Raw genomic sequence first — 13,907 nt, forward strand, 5'->3', positions numbered from 1 at the left:
ATACCAAGGTATACAAAACTGGTATAATACCAAAGAGAAAATTTTACAATTATTCAACCCTACAAGGCATCACATTCTAATCCCCAAACACAGACAAACATATACACACAGATGAAAGCTGTGAAAAGTGCTTCAGAGATAACAGTTTTAATTAGGCAACGAGGGAAACCCAAAATGGCCCTTAATAGGAAGCAATGCATATTGGCTGCTTTCCACAGTCTCAAAATCATTTTCAAAAGGTTTTTGCTATAAATAAATATAAAAAAAAATAAATTAACAACAGAGTGATAGAGTGAATCAAATTTAACAACGGATTTAAAACAGGAAATGCATGATTAAATTGAGTGGTGATAGCATGTGGATACCAAAACAAATTAATTCAAGACCTTTGGAAATCTACAAAAATAACATAACCCTCTAGGCAATATATGACAAGAGCTCACAGGAGCCCTTACACTGTTCTTGAAATCCTGAGTCCCAATAGCCTCCCAAATGCAGAGACAAGCCAAAAAAGATGTAGCTATAATTACAGAATACAGAAAAAAGTGTAAAGAGTATCCTTAACCTTTCGATATCTATTTTGCTATTGCTATTCTGCTACTGTTTTAATACATTACAATCATTATTTATACATTTTTATTTTATAGGCTATTTTTTTAGTTTATATATACAGGCACTTAAGTTGGGACAAACCCAGATTGTCATAGTGGGAGTCATCTAAACAGAAATAATGATTTGGGCCTATGCCAAGGAGTCAAGGAAATGCACTACAGAAGCTACAGTCCTCTGTCTGCCAGACCAACAGCAACACCTTGGAGGCAAGACCAGGTATATGTGCTGACAACAGCTCTCAAGGCAATACATCTAGCATTCACAAGTGACACATGATTGCAGTTGCAGATGTCACTGTGCGGGCCAAATGTAATGATTCTGCTGTGGCAATTTTGCTTTGTGAAATAAATTCTATGTTCAGCCAACATTCTCGAAAACACAAAATATGTAAGAGTTTTAACATTTAATTTAAATTTATGACACTTAATATCTGAGTGGAAAAAGGTATCAAAGTTTGAGCCTTGCATGCCAGCCAATATTGGATCAGTGATAAGAACAATGGAATCATGCATGTATAACTGTTAAAAACAGATTGTTACTTAATGATTAGCCAGCAATCACTGGATACTTGCAATATAGCAAACACAAAAGTGAGGTATGTTGGCTAACCTAGAGAAAAAGCCTGAAATGTCAAGAATAAATTTGTTATTCTACTACCCCCCCCCCCCCCACCCATTACAGTTGAAGTGGAGAGCCAATGAGCAATGCAATGCTGTGGGTGAGGCAGTGTTATGTTTGTTTAACCATTGACCAGCTCCCCTAACATAACTCGGAAACATCATCTCCATTTTATATGTTAAATATTACACTTAAACTGTTCAAGAACCTCTCAAAATCATACATGAAATGTAACCTGGATACATTTTCATTGCATTCACACATCAAATGAACTATATTTTTTCTCTTGTTGCCTGTTAGAATCATGAGGACATATTTAAGCCCATCAGATGTGGTTATCAGTTAGTAAGCTATGAGGGAGTAATTATATCATTCATACTGATAGAGGGTAGGTAATTATGTAATTATGTTCAAGAACTGGTTACTGTACAACTAAGTGCCACCCATGATAATGCCTTCCATATTAAATTCCAAGATGTTACAATAAGAAAGAAAAGATGTGAGAATGCATTTTGTGGCTTGAAAATTAATTTTAGCAGAGAAACACTTTAGAGCCCTCAAGGAAAAATAAATCATTAACAAATAACCATGACACCTGCCTGGCTAAAGATCACACACAACCAGGTGGTGACTCCAGCTTCTGGGACCAAATAAAATAAATAAAATAAAATCAGTGTGTCTATTTTGTTGGGTCACCAACATGACAATTGATGCCATGCTTGCTGGTTCATGACCAATTGTGAAAGTCATAGTCTAATTAAGGAAGTGCTCATTATTCTTTTGCTCTTCATGACCTGGCTCTCTGAAACTCCACATCTGCTTGATCTGTCCCAGCTGTGTAATTCCCTGTAATGCTTTGTCTTTCCATGTTCCTTGAACGAAATTAAACTTACAACAGCTAAAGATGAGAGCCAAATCAGCCTTTGATTTTTCCCCTGATGAGCCAATGCAGCAACAAACAAATGATAGATATCACAAACATGCGAACAGATGGCTAGTATAGTTGATACAAAATCAACTAATAAAAACTTAAGCACCACAAGTAGATGTTCAAGCCACAAATAACTGTTTGTGTCTTTCTGGAATTCTAAACACTTCTTGTCCAACAACTGCTCTAGGTTTTAAATTTGACAATAACCATAATTTAAAATAGAAATTAAACTATTTTCTGGTAAACAACGTGAAAATGTTCACATGCAAGTTGCATTTGTCCATCAAGGAAATAAAAACAGGATTACACTAATGGCTTCTTGCATGTTTAGGTAAGACAAGGCCCCATCTCAAATGCCAACTTAACCTTCCGATACTCATTTGTCTGCTATAAAGTCTGTATTTGCATGAATTCAAAAATAAGTGTGCATTAAGGGTGCATAGTAGATGAGGGGGCTGAAACTAAAAATATAAAATGAGACAACTTACAATCTCTTGCACATCTGCAAAATAAATGGGAACACTAGGTATGGCAACCTAACACATGGCTAAAGGAGATGTTCCAGCATCCACCAATCAGAGGTGAGATACACACACACATCCATGTTAAGACGTGATACAGTCCATCAAGCCAAAGCTAAGCTTGCATGTAGCCTGCAGACTTGAGAACTTTATCCAACCCATCGTGTCAGGACAGTCACTAATAGATGAAGATATGCCTGGACTTGCCCTCATACATGGCTCACATGCCTACATAACAAGAGGAAGCTGGTGGGTGTAAGAAAGACAATCTGAGAAATGGACGCCAGCTAAACCAAAAAGAGCAAGTAATGGCCGAAAGGGTGTGAAGTTTGCACTTGCTTGTAACAGTGGGTTGCACTTAACTCAGTGAGAGGGGCCAATCATAAGGGAACAGAGCATTCCAAAGCTTCATTAAAGGGCAGTTTAGTCTTCTAAGGGACTGTCAAGGTTTAAACTCTACAAGCATTTTGAGTTTTAGGCTACTCTTTAAAAACTGGTCAAATTCCATCGTCCTTGGACCTGACCTGCACACAGGCTAAGAATACTATTAAAATGGCAGAGGCCAAGCTGATCAGAGGAAAGAAATCCATACACTAAAGTCTGAGTGATGTGCAGTGTTAAGCTTTGCATTTTTTTTCCTCAAAGGACATGGCTATATCTCAGAAGGACTCACTGTTTTGAGTGCTAATAAGTGCCCCTGACCTGACCTGAACTGAACTGATCTGTGACCAAGACTAGAAAGACAACGAAAAATAAGAGATTTGTTGGAAACATCTCTCATGCTACACACTGAATATCTAATTGAGAATTAAAAAAGTTGACACGCTTACTTTAAGACATCATATACAAGATGATCTCCAGCCTCCAGTAATGAACAACTCCATAGCCGAGACAATCAAACTAGAGAACAATAAAGCCCCCTCTGAAAGAGTCTTAAGAGCAAAATGCAACAGACAAAAGCAGTTTCAAAGATTATAATTAATACCAACAGAAATGAAAACTATAATTTGTTTCCTGTCAAACTACTGTGAAGAAGACTGTCTAAACAGATATTCACACACAATCTGGGCTGACAAGCTTTAAACATCCACTTACACACACTCTCGCAGATCAATCAGTCTTTTATATTCTCTTCAAAAGAAGCGAAGATTGAAAACGTCGCTGAACATCAGTAAATAACAGATGTGTATTGTTTGGGTACCAAAAACACTGTTATTGTTGAGAGAGTATTATCATGTGACAATGTCCTGTAGGGCTGTAACAGTGGCTGATTTTTACTACCACAGTGGTGGTGTGTGTGTATATATATATATATATATATATATATATATATATATATATATATATATATATTAATATATTAGTAGTGTCAAAATTAGCTCATTAACGAAGACGATAATTTTTTTCAGTTTCAGTTCAGTGTGGGCTACTCACAACTGCTGCTTCTGTCACTTTTTCCTCTTGACAAGAAGTTAATTTATTCAGTCGCAGAGCGACTGAAAACAGGAGACGTTTCAGAAATGCACTATACTTCACTTATCGCCAGGTGCGAGTTAAGTGAGCACAGAAATGGTTCATATTACACCGCAAAATAAACTGTGCATGAAGTGTCGTGGTTAGTGAAGTCATGAAGTTACCAAAAAGGTGATTAAAGCTGACTTAAACTGTACATATGCATGATATATATTTTGTATATATTATATATATATATATATATTATATATATATTTATATACGTCTTTTGAAATCATCTAACACACCCAATTTAACTCGTCAGTCCATGTTTATTTGAGCACTTCCATCAGTGAACGCAGCCTGCAAAACACTAAAATATCAAAGAAATAATACTGTTAAAAAAGAAAGTAGCCTAAATAAGAAAGTTAAATACACCCTGTCAAATGGTAGCGAGCGGAGCAGTGCGACAAAATACTCATAATGAGTGATGCTACACTGTATGCAGCATGATACAACATGATAAATCCCCAACAGTAAACTGCCTCGTCCGGTCTTTGAGGAACTGACACAGAATTCAAATGTCCTGTGTAGATACTAGACAGACTAAACCTGTTGCAACGCGGCAGTGTTGCATCCGGTGAAGACATTGTTCACTATTCCGCCGCCAAGCAAGCTCATTAACTCCTCATCTGCACGCTCTTTTTGAAAACGCAATCGTTGGCATATTTCTTGTTAACATCTTTCATTTAATCGCTGTCTCGTTTGTATTTGGCCAGTTTTGAGAAAGCTTCACCAAACCTGACCAGCCAGGCGTTTGCAATCACGGGAACTAGTGCAAATGCAGATGGGTGACATAAATGGAGATGGCTCCAGATCGGGGATGTAGTATTTGGTTTCCCAACAAGGTCCATTGCCCAACACAAAATTAATTTGCTGAATGCATAAAGAGTATTTTCCTGCGCTCAAACCTGCCAATCTAAAGGAAACACTGTGTATGGAGTTTGAGGTAATTAGTGAATTACCATAGACTTACAGTTTAAATAAAACAATTTGCAACTATTACTGTAATTACACTTTTATACAAAACTTCATATTATGCTTGCTGTGGCAGTACACAACTGTCACAGCCCTAATGTACTGGTGCACAAATTATTCCTAATGTCGTGCCACAACACTAAAATAATGAGGAGAGATATTTGTCCAGCCATCAGCATTTATCTATAGAAAGAATTCCACTATAGAGTGTTATCTTTACTGGAGCCAAAGTCCATGTAGCATAGGAAATGAGAGGCCATTTATATAATGTCCCACAGGGATGGTGCATAGGCCCTTTACATTTCTGGCCTGTCCTCGTCAATGCTACGTTTCATAAAAGAATTATAGCTGACAGAGATGGCGATGATGACAAAGCAAGACAGGAGTAGTGCAAACACAGTTTAGTTTGACTGATGCTACTTGCAAGCCCGTTCCTCCAACTGAATCAGCACTAATGCGGTCATAAGAGTAGTCTACTCATCCATTTCCCCCACCCCTAATCCCTCTCTCAGTCTCTCTCGAGACCTGGAGTCCATTAGAACACTGCCTGGGGCAATGAGGAACAGAGCTTTTGCATGGACAACACTTCCTGCTTAGGGAGAGAGTCTAATGCTGCAGTGGAGAGAGCAAGAGAGAGTCATACAGGGATGGGAAGATGAACAAATGGGAATGAAGATGTATAAAATATTCAGCTAGAATGGCCAGCAGATCAAATTATCCATATCCAGAACTGAGAGGCTAAAGTAAATGTGTTGTTCTCCTGCTATAAAATGGGTGATCCAATAGGCATAATGCACACCGACCGTGATGTCAGAAAACAAAGACATATCATACATATTATTCCCCTCAAAAATAAATGTACCAGCTTCAACCACATGCATCCACAGTGCATTAATTATACCAATACACTCACCGGACAATTTAATATTTGACCACTGTAGGAAAGTCTAAACCAGGGGTGTCAATTACTGCTCCTGAAGAGCTACAATCCTAGAATGTTTAGCTACAACCCCAACCAAAACACACCTGAACCAACTAATCCAGGTCTTCAGGATTAAATTAAAAGGACAGCCAAGTGTGTTGGAGGATGGTTGGAAATGAAGTCTGTACTGTACTTGTCATGTCATGTTGAAATGATCTGCTCTTATCATCTGATCGTGGGTGTATTTCTCTGTTAGTTTTATTGGATCTTAGTGCTGCGTTTGACACAATTGACCACATTCTTTTGCATAGACTTGAACACTTTGTTGGCATCAGTGAAAGTGCATTAGCATGGTTTAAATCGTACTTATATGACCGCCATCAGTTCGTAGCAGTGAATGCAGATGTATCATATCGGTCAAAAGTGCAGTATGGAGTACCTCAAGGCTCAGTACTAGGGCCGCTACTCTTCACGCTTTATATGTTACCCTTGGGAGATATCATCAGGAAACATGGTGTTAGCTTTAACTGTTATGCTGATGATACTCAGTTCTATATTTCTTTACGGCCCGGTGAAACAAACCAATTTGAAAAACTAATGGAATGCATAGTCGATATAAAAAACTGGATGACGAGTAATTTCTTACTGCTAAATTCTGAAAAAAACAGAGGTGTTAATTAAAGGACCTAAAAACTCTGCTTGTAATAACCTAGAACACGGTCTAAGACTTGATGGTTGCTCTGTCAATTCTTCGTCATCAGTTAGGAACCTAGGTGTGCTATTTGATCGCAATCTTTCCTTAGAAAGCCACGTTTCTAGCATTTGTAAAACTGCATTTTTCCATCTCAAAAATATATTTAAATTACGGCCTATGCTCTCAATGTCAAATGCAGAAATGTTAATCCATGCATTTATGACCTCAAGGTTAGATTATTGTAATGCTTTATTGGGTGGTTGTTCTGCATGCTTAGTAAACAACTACAGCTAGTCCAAAATGCAGCAGCAAGAGTTCTTACTAGAACCAGGAAGTATTAGCCCGGTCCTGTCAACACTGCACTGGCTCCCTATTAAACATCGTATAGAATTTAAAATATTGCTTATTACTTATAAAGTCCTGAATGTTTTAGTACCTCAGTATTTGAATGAGCTCCTTTTACATTATAATCCTCTACGTCCGCTACGTTCTCAAAACTCAGGCAATTTGATAATACCTAAAATATCAAAATCAACTGCGGGCGGCAGATCCTTTTCCTATTTGACGCCTAAACTCTGGAATAACCTACCTAACATTGTTCGGGAGGCAGACACACTCTTGCAGTTTAAATCTAGATTAAAGACCCATCTCTTTAACCTGGCTTACATACTAATATGCTTTTAATATCCAAATCCGTTAAAGGATTTTTAGGCTGCATTAATTAGGTAAACCGGAACCAGGAACACTGCACATAACACCCTATGTACTTGCTACATCATTAGAAGAATGGCATCCACGCTAATATTTGTCTGTTTCTCTCTTATTCCGAGGTCACCGTAGCCACCAGATCCAGTCTGTGTCCAGATCAGAGGGTCACTGCAGTCACCCGGATCCAGTACGTATCCAGACGAGATGGTGGATCAGCACCTAGAAAGGACCTCTACATCCCTGAAAGACAGCAGAGACCAGGACAACTAGAGCCCCAGATACAGATCTCCTGTAAAGACCTTGTCTCAGAGGACCACCAGGACAAGACCACAGGAAACAGATGATTCTTCTGCACAATCTGAATTGCTGCAGCCTGGAATTGAACTACTGGTTTCGTCTGGTCAAAGGAGAACTGGCCCCCCCAACTGAGCCTGGTTTCTCCCAAGGTTTTTTTCTCCATTCTGTCACCGATGGAGTTTCGGTTCCTTACCGCTGTCGCCTCTAGCTTGCTTAGTTGGGGTAACTTCATCTACAGCGATATCATTGACTTGATTGCAAATAAATGCACAGACACTATTTAACTGAACAGAGATGACATCACTGAATTCAATGATGAACTGCCTTTAACTATCATTTTGCATGATCATTTTGCACTGTTTTCCTAATGAATGTTGTTCAGTTGCTTTGACGCAATGTATTTTGTTTAAAGCGTTTGACTTGACCACTACTGTAGAAACATAAATGCAGACAAACCCATGACTCAAAGCTCATACATCATAATTGTAATCTCACCAAGGCCAGCAATGGTTTGCATGCAAAGCACACCAGATTATGCTGGATTAACACAGCACTCTCTGAATCTTCATATTTCCAGGATGGCTAGCTCTTCAGGCATCTTCAGGCATGATAAAATGCAGTTAACCACACACATGCATACACACAAAAAAAGAAAGCATTGCGACCATAAAGCCCCTGACCTAGTTCTTAATGTTGCCCGATTTTGCTGTCAAAATCCATTATTGACTTGTTTAACCACTGCAAAAATCATCCTCCTCTGCATCATTTTAAAAACAACCTTTTGTTGCAAAGTTTTGCTTCCCTGTGCTAGAAGCTTGTAATGGCAAGTCGAGCAGGGGTTTTCTCATTGAAGCCAGATTGTGATCAAGACCAATCTGCAGGATGGCTTCCTCTCTCGCTCTCGACACATATGCACACACTTTTCTCAGCCTGAAACTTGGAACAGAGGTCTTGTTTAGTAAGTATGGAGAAGGAAAAGAGAGGGTGTGGGTCAGAAAGGGCAGGCTGTAGAGAAAACGAAAACAACAAAACAGAAAGTATTATCCATTTAGAGGAAAAAGTGTAGAGCGACGAGAGGTAAGTTGAGGTTTGCTCTTGTAACTAATCTCTAACACCATGACTCTCTCACGTTAAAGACTCTAAACATTTCTCATCAGGGAGCCGTGCATGATGACAGCTATTAATTCCTCACACCAGCAGGAATGGTGGAAGGTTTGACAGCGATAGGGGGCTCCCTCTCTTCAGCCACACACCAACACAGCGGCCCACACCAAACTTCACAATTCAACCTACCGCACAGCCTTCGCAAAGATAGATGACCTTCATTTGACTCTACTCTTCATGAGTTACTCTTCTCAACATATGCCTACTCTTCCTACCCTGGGACAGTTGACAAAAGGCCAAAAAACTCTGGCAAGATCACAGCTTTAGCAGGTATTTAAGATGGACAGTGTGTTTGGGGACTGGTTCTCTTGTGCTGACTATATTTCTGTGGCTTCCCTCACTTGAGAGCATTGACAGGAACAAGAAACCTTTGTCTAAATTTGTTGGATAAGGAGGCATACATGCAAATACAACTGACATTGTGGTTGACAAATAGAGATGCATATTATTTTTTATTTTTTTTGCTCTGGTTTGAAGGTATGCGTATGTTTGAAATCTAGCGGGAATGGATTTCTGAACAAAGTATCTTCTGGCTATAACTGGGTTTATGACCTTAAAATGCACCAATTTGAAATTGGATATTTAAAATCCATTGCAACACTGGCAGAGTTTAAGCGCTCTTCACAGCCAAGTGATTGTACTGTTGGTTGCTACTCAACTGATATATCCAACTTTATCAGGCAATGGTACACAAAAGCTTCATCATCATCTTCACCTACACTGAATGTCATCAGATTGCAAGTTAAAGCGGTCATGAACTGCCTTTTTTGTTATTTTGTACTGTTCTCTGAAGTCCACTTAAAATGTTATCAAGATTTTTACATAAAAAAAATATCATAATTTTGAAATAATAGGCTACTTTCTGTCTTGTTTTGATCCCCCTCATTGAAATTCTCTGTTTAAATAGGTGTGAGAATACGATTGTAGACTCGGAAGAAAAGGCCCGCTGCTATGATTGGCTAGCAGTTGTGTATGCTTGACAGCCTACATCTTTCATAGAAGGACGCTGCTGTGATTTAGGTTAAAAACACATACAACCCGAATTCCGGAAAAGTTGGGACGTTTTTAAAATTTTAATAAAATGAAAACTAAAAGACTTTCAAATCACATGAGCCAATATTTTATTCACAATAGAACATAGATAACATAGCAAATGTTTAAACTGAGAAAGTTTACAATTTTATGCACAAAATGAGCTCATTTCAATTTTGATTTCTGCTACAGGTCTCAAAATAGTTGGGACGGGGCATGTTTACCATGGTGTAGCATCTCCTTTTCTTTTCAAAACAGTTTGAAGACGTCTGGGCATTGAGGCTATGAGTTGCTGGAGTTTTGCTGTTGGAATTTGGTCCCATTCTTGCCTTATATAGATTTCCAGCTGCTGAAGAGTTCGTGGTCGTCTTTGACGTATTTTTCGTTTAATGATGCGCCAAATGTTCTCTATAGGTGAAAGATCTGGACTGCAGGCAGGCCAGGTTAGCACCCGGACTCTTCTACGACGAAGCCATGCTGTTGTTATAGCTGCAGTATGTGGTTTTGCATTGTCCTGCTGAAATAAACAAGGCCTTCCCTGAAATAGACGTTGTTTGGAGGGAAGCATATGTTGCTCTAAAACCTTTATATACCTTTCAGCATTCACAGAGCCTTCCAAAACATGCAAGCTGCCCATACCGTATGCACTTATGCACCCCCATACCATCAGAGATGCTGGCTTTTGAACTGAACGCTGATAACATGCTGGAAGGTCTCCCTCCTCTTTAGCCCGGAGGACACGGCGTCCGTGATTTCCAACAAGAATGTCAAATTTGGACTCGTCTGACCATAAAACACTATTCCACTTTGAAATAGTCCATTTTAAATGAGCCTTGGCCCACAGGACACGACGGCGCTTCTGGACCATGTTCACATATGGCTTCCTTTTTGCATGATAGAGCTTTAGTTGGCATCTGCTGATGGCACGGCGGATTGTGTTTACCGACAGTGGTTTCTGAAAGTATTCCTGGGCCCATTTAGTAATGTCATTGACACAATCATGCCAATGAGTGATGCAGTGTCGTCTGAGAGCCCGAAGACCACGGGCATCCAATAAAGGTCTCCGGCCTTGTCCCTTACGCACAGAGATTTCTCCAGTTTCTCTGAATCGTTTGATGATGTTATGCACTGTAGATGATGAGATTTGCAAAGCCTTTGCAATTTGACGTTGAGGAACATCGTTTTTAATTTTTTCCACAATTTTTTTACGCAGTCTTTCACAGATTGGAGAGCCTCTGCCCATCTTTACTTCTGAGAGACTCTGCTTCTCTAAGACAAAGCTTTTATAGCTAATCATGTTACAGACCTGATATCAATTAACTTAATTAATCACTAGATGTTCTCCCAGCTGAATCTTTTCAAAACTGCTTGCTTTTTTAGCCATTTGTTGCCCCCGTGCCAACTTTTTTGAGACCTGTAGCAGGCATTAAATTTTAAATGAGATAATTAAGTGGATAAAAGTGTAAAATTTCTCCGTTTAAACATTTGCTACGTTATCTATGTTCTATTGTGAATAAAATATTGGCTCATGTGATTTGAAATTCCTTTAGTTTTCATTTTATTAAAATTTAAAAAACGTCCCAACTTTTCCGGAATTCGGGTTGTAAATACTCAGTACATATCAAACAATCTGCAAACAAACAGACAAAGAAATTGTGACCACGTAATAAAAACAGTTATTGACACTTTGTGTGGTGTGACATTGCTGTCAGATCCAATATAGTCGGCATAGCATCGTCTTTTTGCTTCAATTTTTCTGAACATTCTGTGTCAAATTGTAATTTGTTTGTAAATGAATCCACTGTAAAATGAAGTTAACAAAATAACAACTGGAACTACATAAAAAAAAATAAAAAAAGGTCACCCACTCTTTCCAAATGTTAGGATCAGAAGGACGGCAACACAAAGACTCAGTTTTTCCACAACTTGGCACTTCACAGCATCTTGTCTTCGGATCCGTCTTTATCATTTGGTTTTTGCATAGACCTGCGTTTGCCTCGTTATTTAAACTACATGCACAAATCAGTGGAAGGGGCTAAATACAGTAGGCAGTTATGTAGAAACAGGCTTTGATCTTCATCTGCAGAGGCGGGGTTAAGCCACACTACTGTGCCATAAAGTGGCACATTACACAGATTGGCAGATTGGCTTCAACAGAAACTGATTTTAGACTAATGAAAGTTTTTAGTTCTGAAACTTAAAAGATGTTTTTAAAGTACAATGACCTCTTATATGTCAAAAGATTAAGAGAATTTAGATTTCTCAGTTCATGACCCCTTTAATATCTACTAAACATGTAATTTATGTCTACATTTTGTAAATTACGCAAGTATGTATACGTTAGCAAACAGCTAGTGCTACCTCAAATCGCCAGCTCTCAAATTAAAAAGAAAAACCTCCGGACCGTTTTGTCACTGCTGGCAGTGTGAATTCATCCTTAAGTCCAGGAATGATCAATCTGCAGAATATTCAGCCTTTATCAAACATACCTGAATCAGCTAATCAAGGTCTTCAGGATTACTAGAAAGTTGAAGCTTTGTGTTGAAGCAGGTTGCCAGTGTGTAGGAAGGTGATCCAGCAGCATTGGATATCCCTGGACTACGGTCAACAAACAGTTGAGGAAGATAGCTTATAGGGTGTAAATTTAATACCACAGTCTAATAATACTGTAATCAAACTGTATACAATCAAACCATAAAATGTGTAATCAAACTGTATACAATCAAACCATAAAATGTGTAATCAAACTATACAATCAAACCATAAAATGTATACAGACAGACCCTCAACACCCTCGCATAACCTGTCAGGTGCAAATGTACACAGCTCTACCATACAAAGAGGCAATTATAATTACACAATGCCTCCTTCCTTCAGGACCAAACACTCCCTTCCCAGCTGCCAATCTATTCCACAACAGCAGAGATTTGCAGACTAATTGGATGGTTAATTGTACTAAGACACAGGTGTTGGGGACTAGAGGTACAAAGAGGGTCGTCCAAGACTTGATAGTCCCTAGGTCAATTTCAAACCATGAACCAAAAACAGACCCTTTGCTTGAGGGAAACTAGCTTTGTTAAAAATCTAAAGACTATATACAATCTCTGTTGAACCTGAATTCGTATTGTAGGAGCATGGATCAGAGTTACCATCGTTTTCGACTAATGCATTTTCATGATTTGTCCATGACCTTTCTAGTTATTTATTAACACTGGGTAAGGTTTTTAGGAATCATTCCAATAGAGAGTGATTTGTTAATGAATCATTCAGACGATTTGTGAACTGAAAAGAGCCGATTCAAAAGAACTTTGCAAACTGCAAGTTTTGTTATAGTTTAGCTATTTCGTGATAAGTAATCCATTTCAAGACTTTTGGAGGCCTTGAAACTCTATATCAATGTTCCAATCATGTTTTCCATATTTTTAGGAACCCTGTTGGTTTATGTGTAATGATATATAGTATGTGAGTTAAGCAAGCATGTGCTGTATGTCAACACCATATCCTATGGGACACCAGCACAGAAGGGTTACTCTGTTTCAAACAGATGGTTCTTCCACACATACGCTACACTTATAATGTACCATCTGCGCTTGCAATGATAGAGAGTGTTAAAGTCTCTGATACACAAACGCACACACTCATTAACCAGTTTGGTCTCGTCAAATGAGTCTATAACATTAAAACACTTTCTTCTTTGATGCAGGCAAGAAATAATTTCTTGCACTTGAGGATTTTGACAACAATTAAAAAAAATGACAAGATCGCTGTGTGAGAGCTTCAAGTGTAAAATCCTACATTTCAATGGCTACATTCACACAGTCAGGGTTTGGGATTTACTACTGTATTTAATAACAGGCATGATTCTCATACACAGCTTATAATATAAAGAATATAATATGTATTAATGATTAGATTAGA

At 38.5% G+C, this 13,907-nt stretch overlaps 1 protein-coding gene across 2 annotated transcripts in view; it reads right to left on the minus strand.

Annotated features, from left to right (window-relative positions):
- arhgap35a (Rho GTPase activating protein 35a) overlaps nucleotides 1-13,907 on the minus strand; it is an 83,577-nt gene that overhangs the window by 27,883 nt on the left and 41,787 nt on the right. The window lies entirely within an intron of this gene.

This window comes from Carassius carassius, chromosome 41 (genome assembly GCF_963082965.1).
Source record: "Carassius carassius chromosome 41, fCarCar2.1, whole genome shotgun sequence".
NCBI lineage: Eukaryota > Metazoa > Chordata > Actinopteri > Cypriniformes > Cyprinidae > Carassius > Carassius carassius.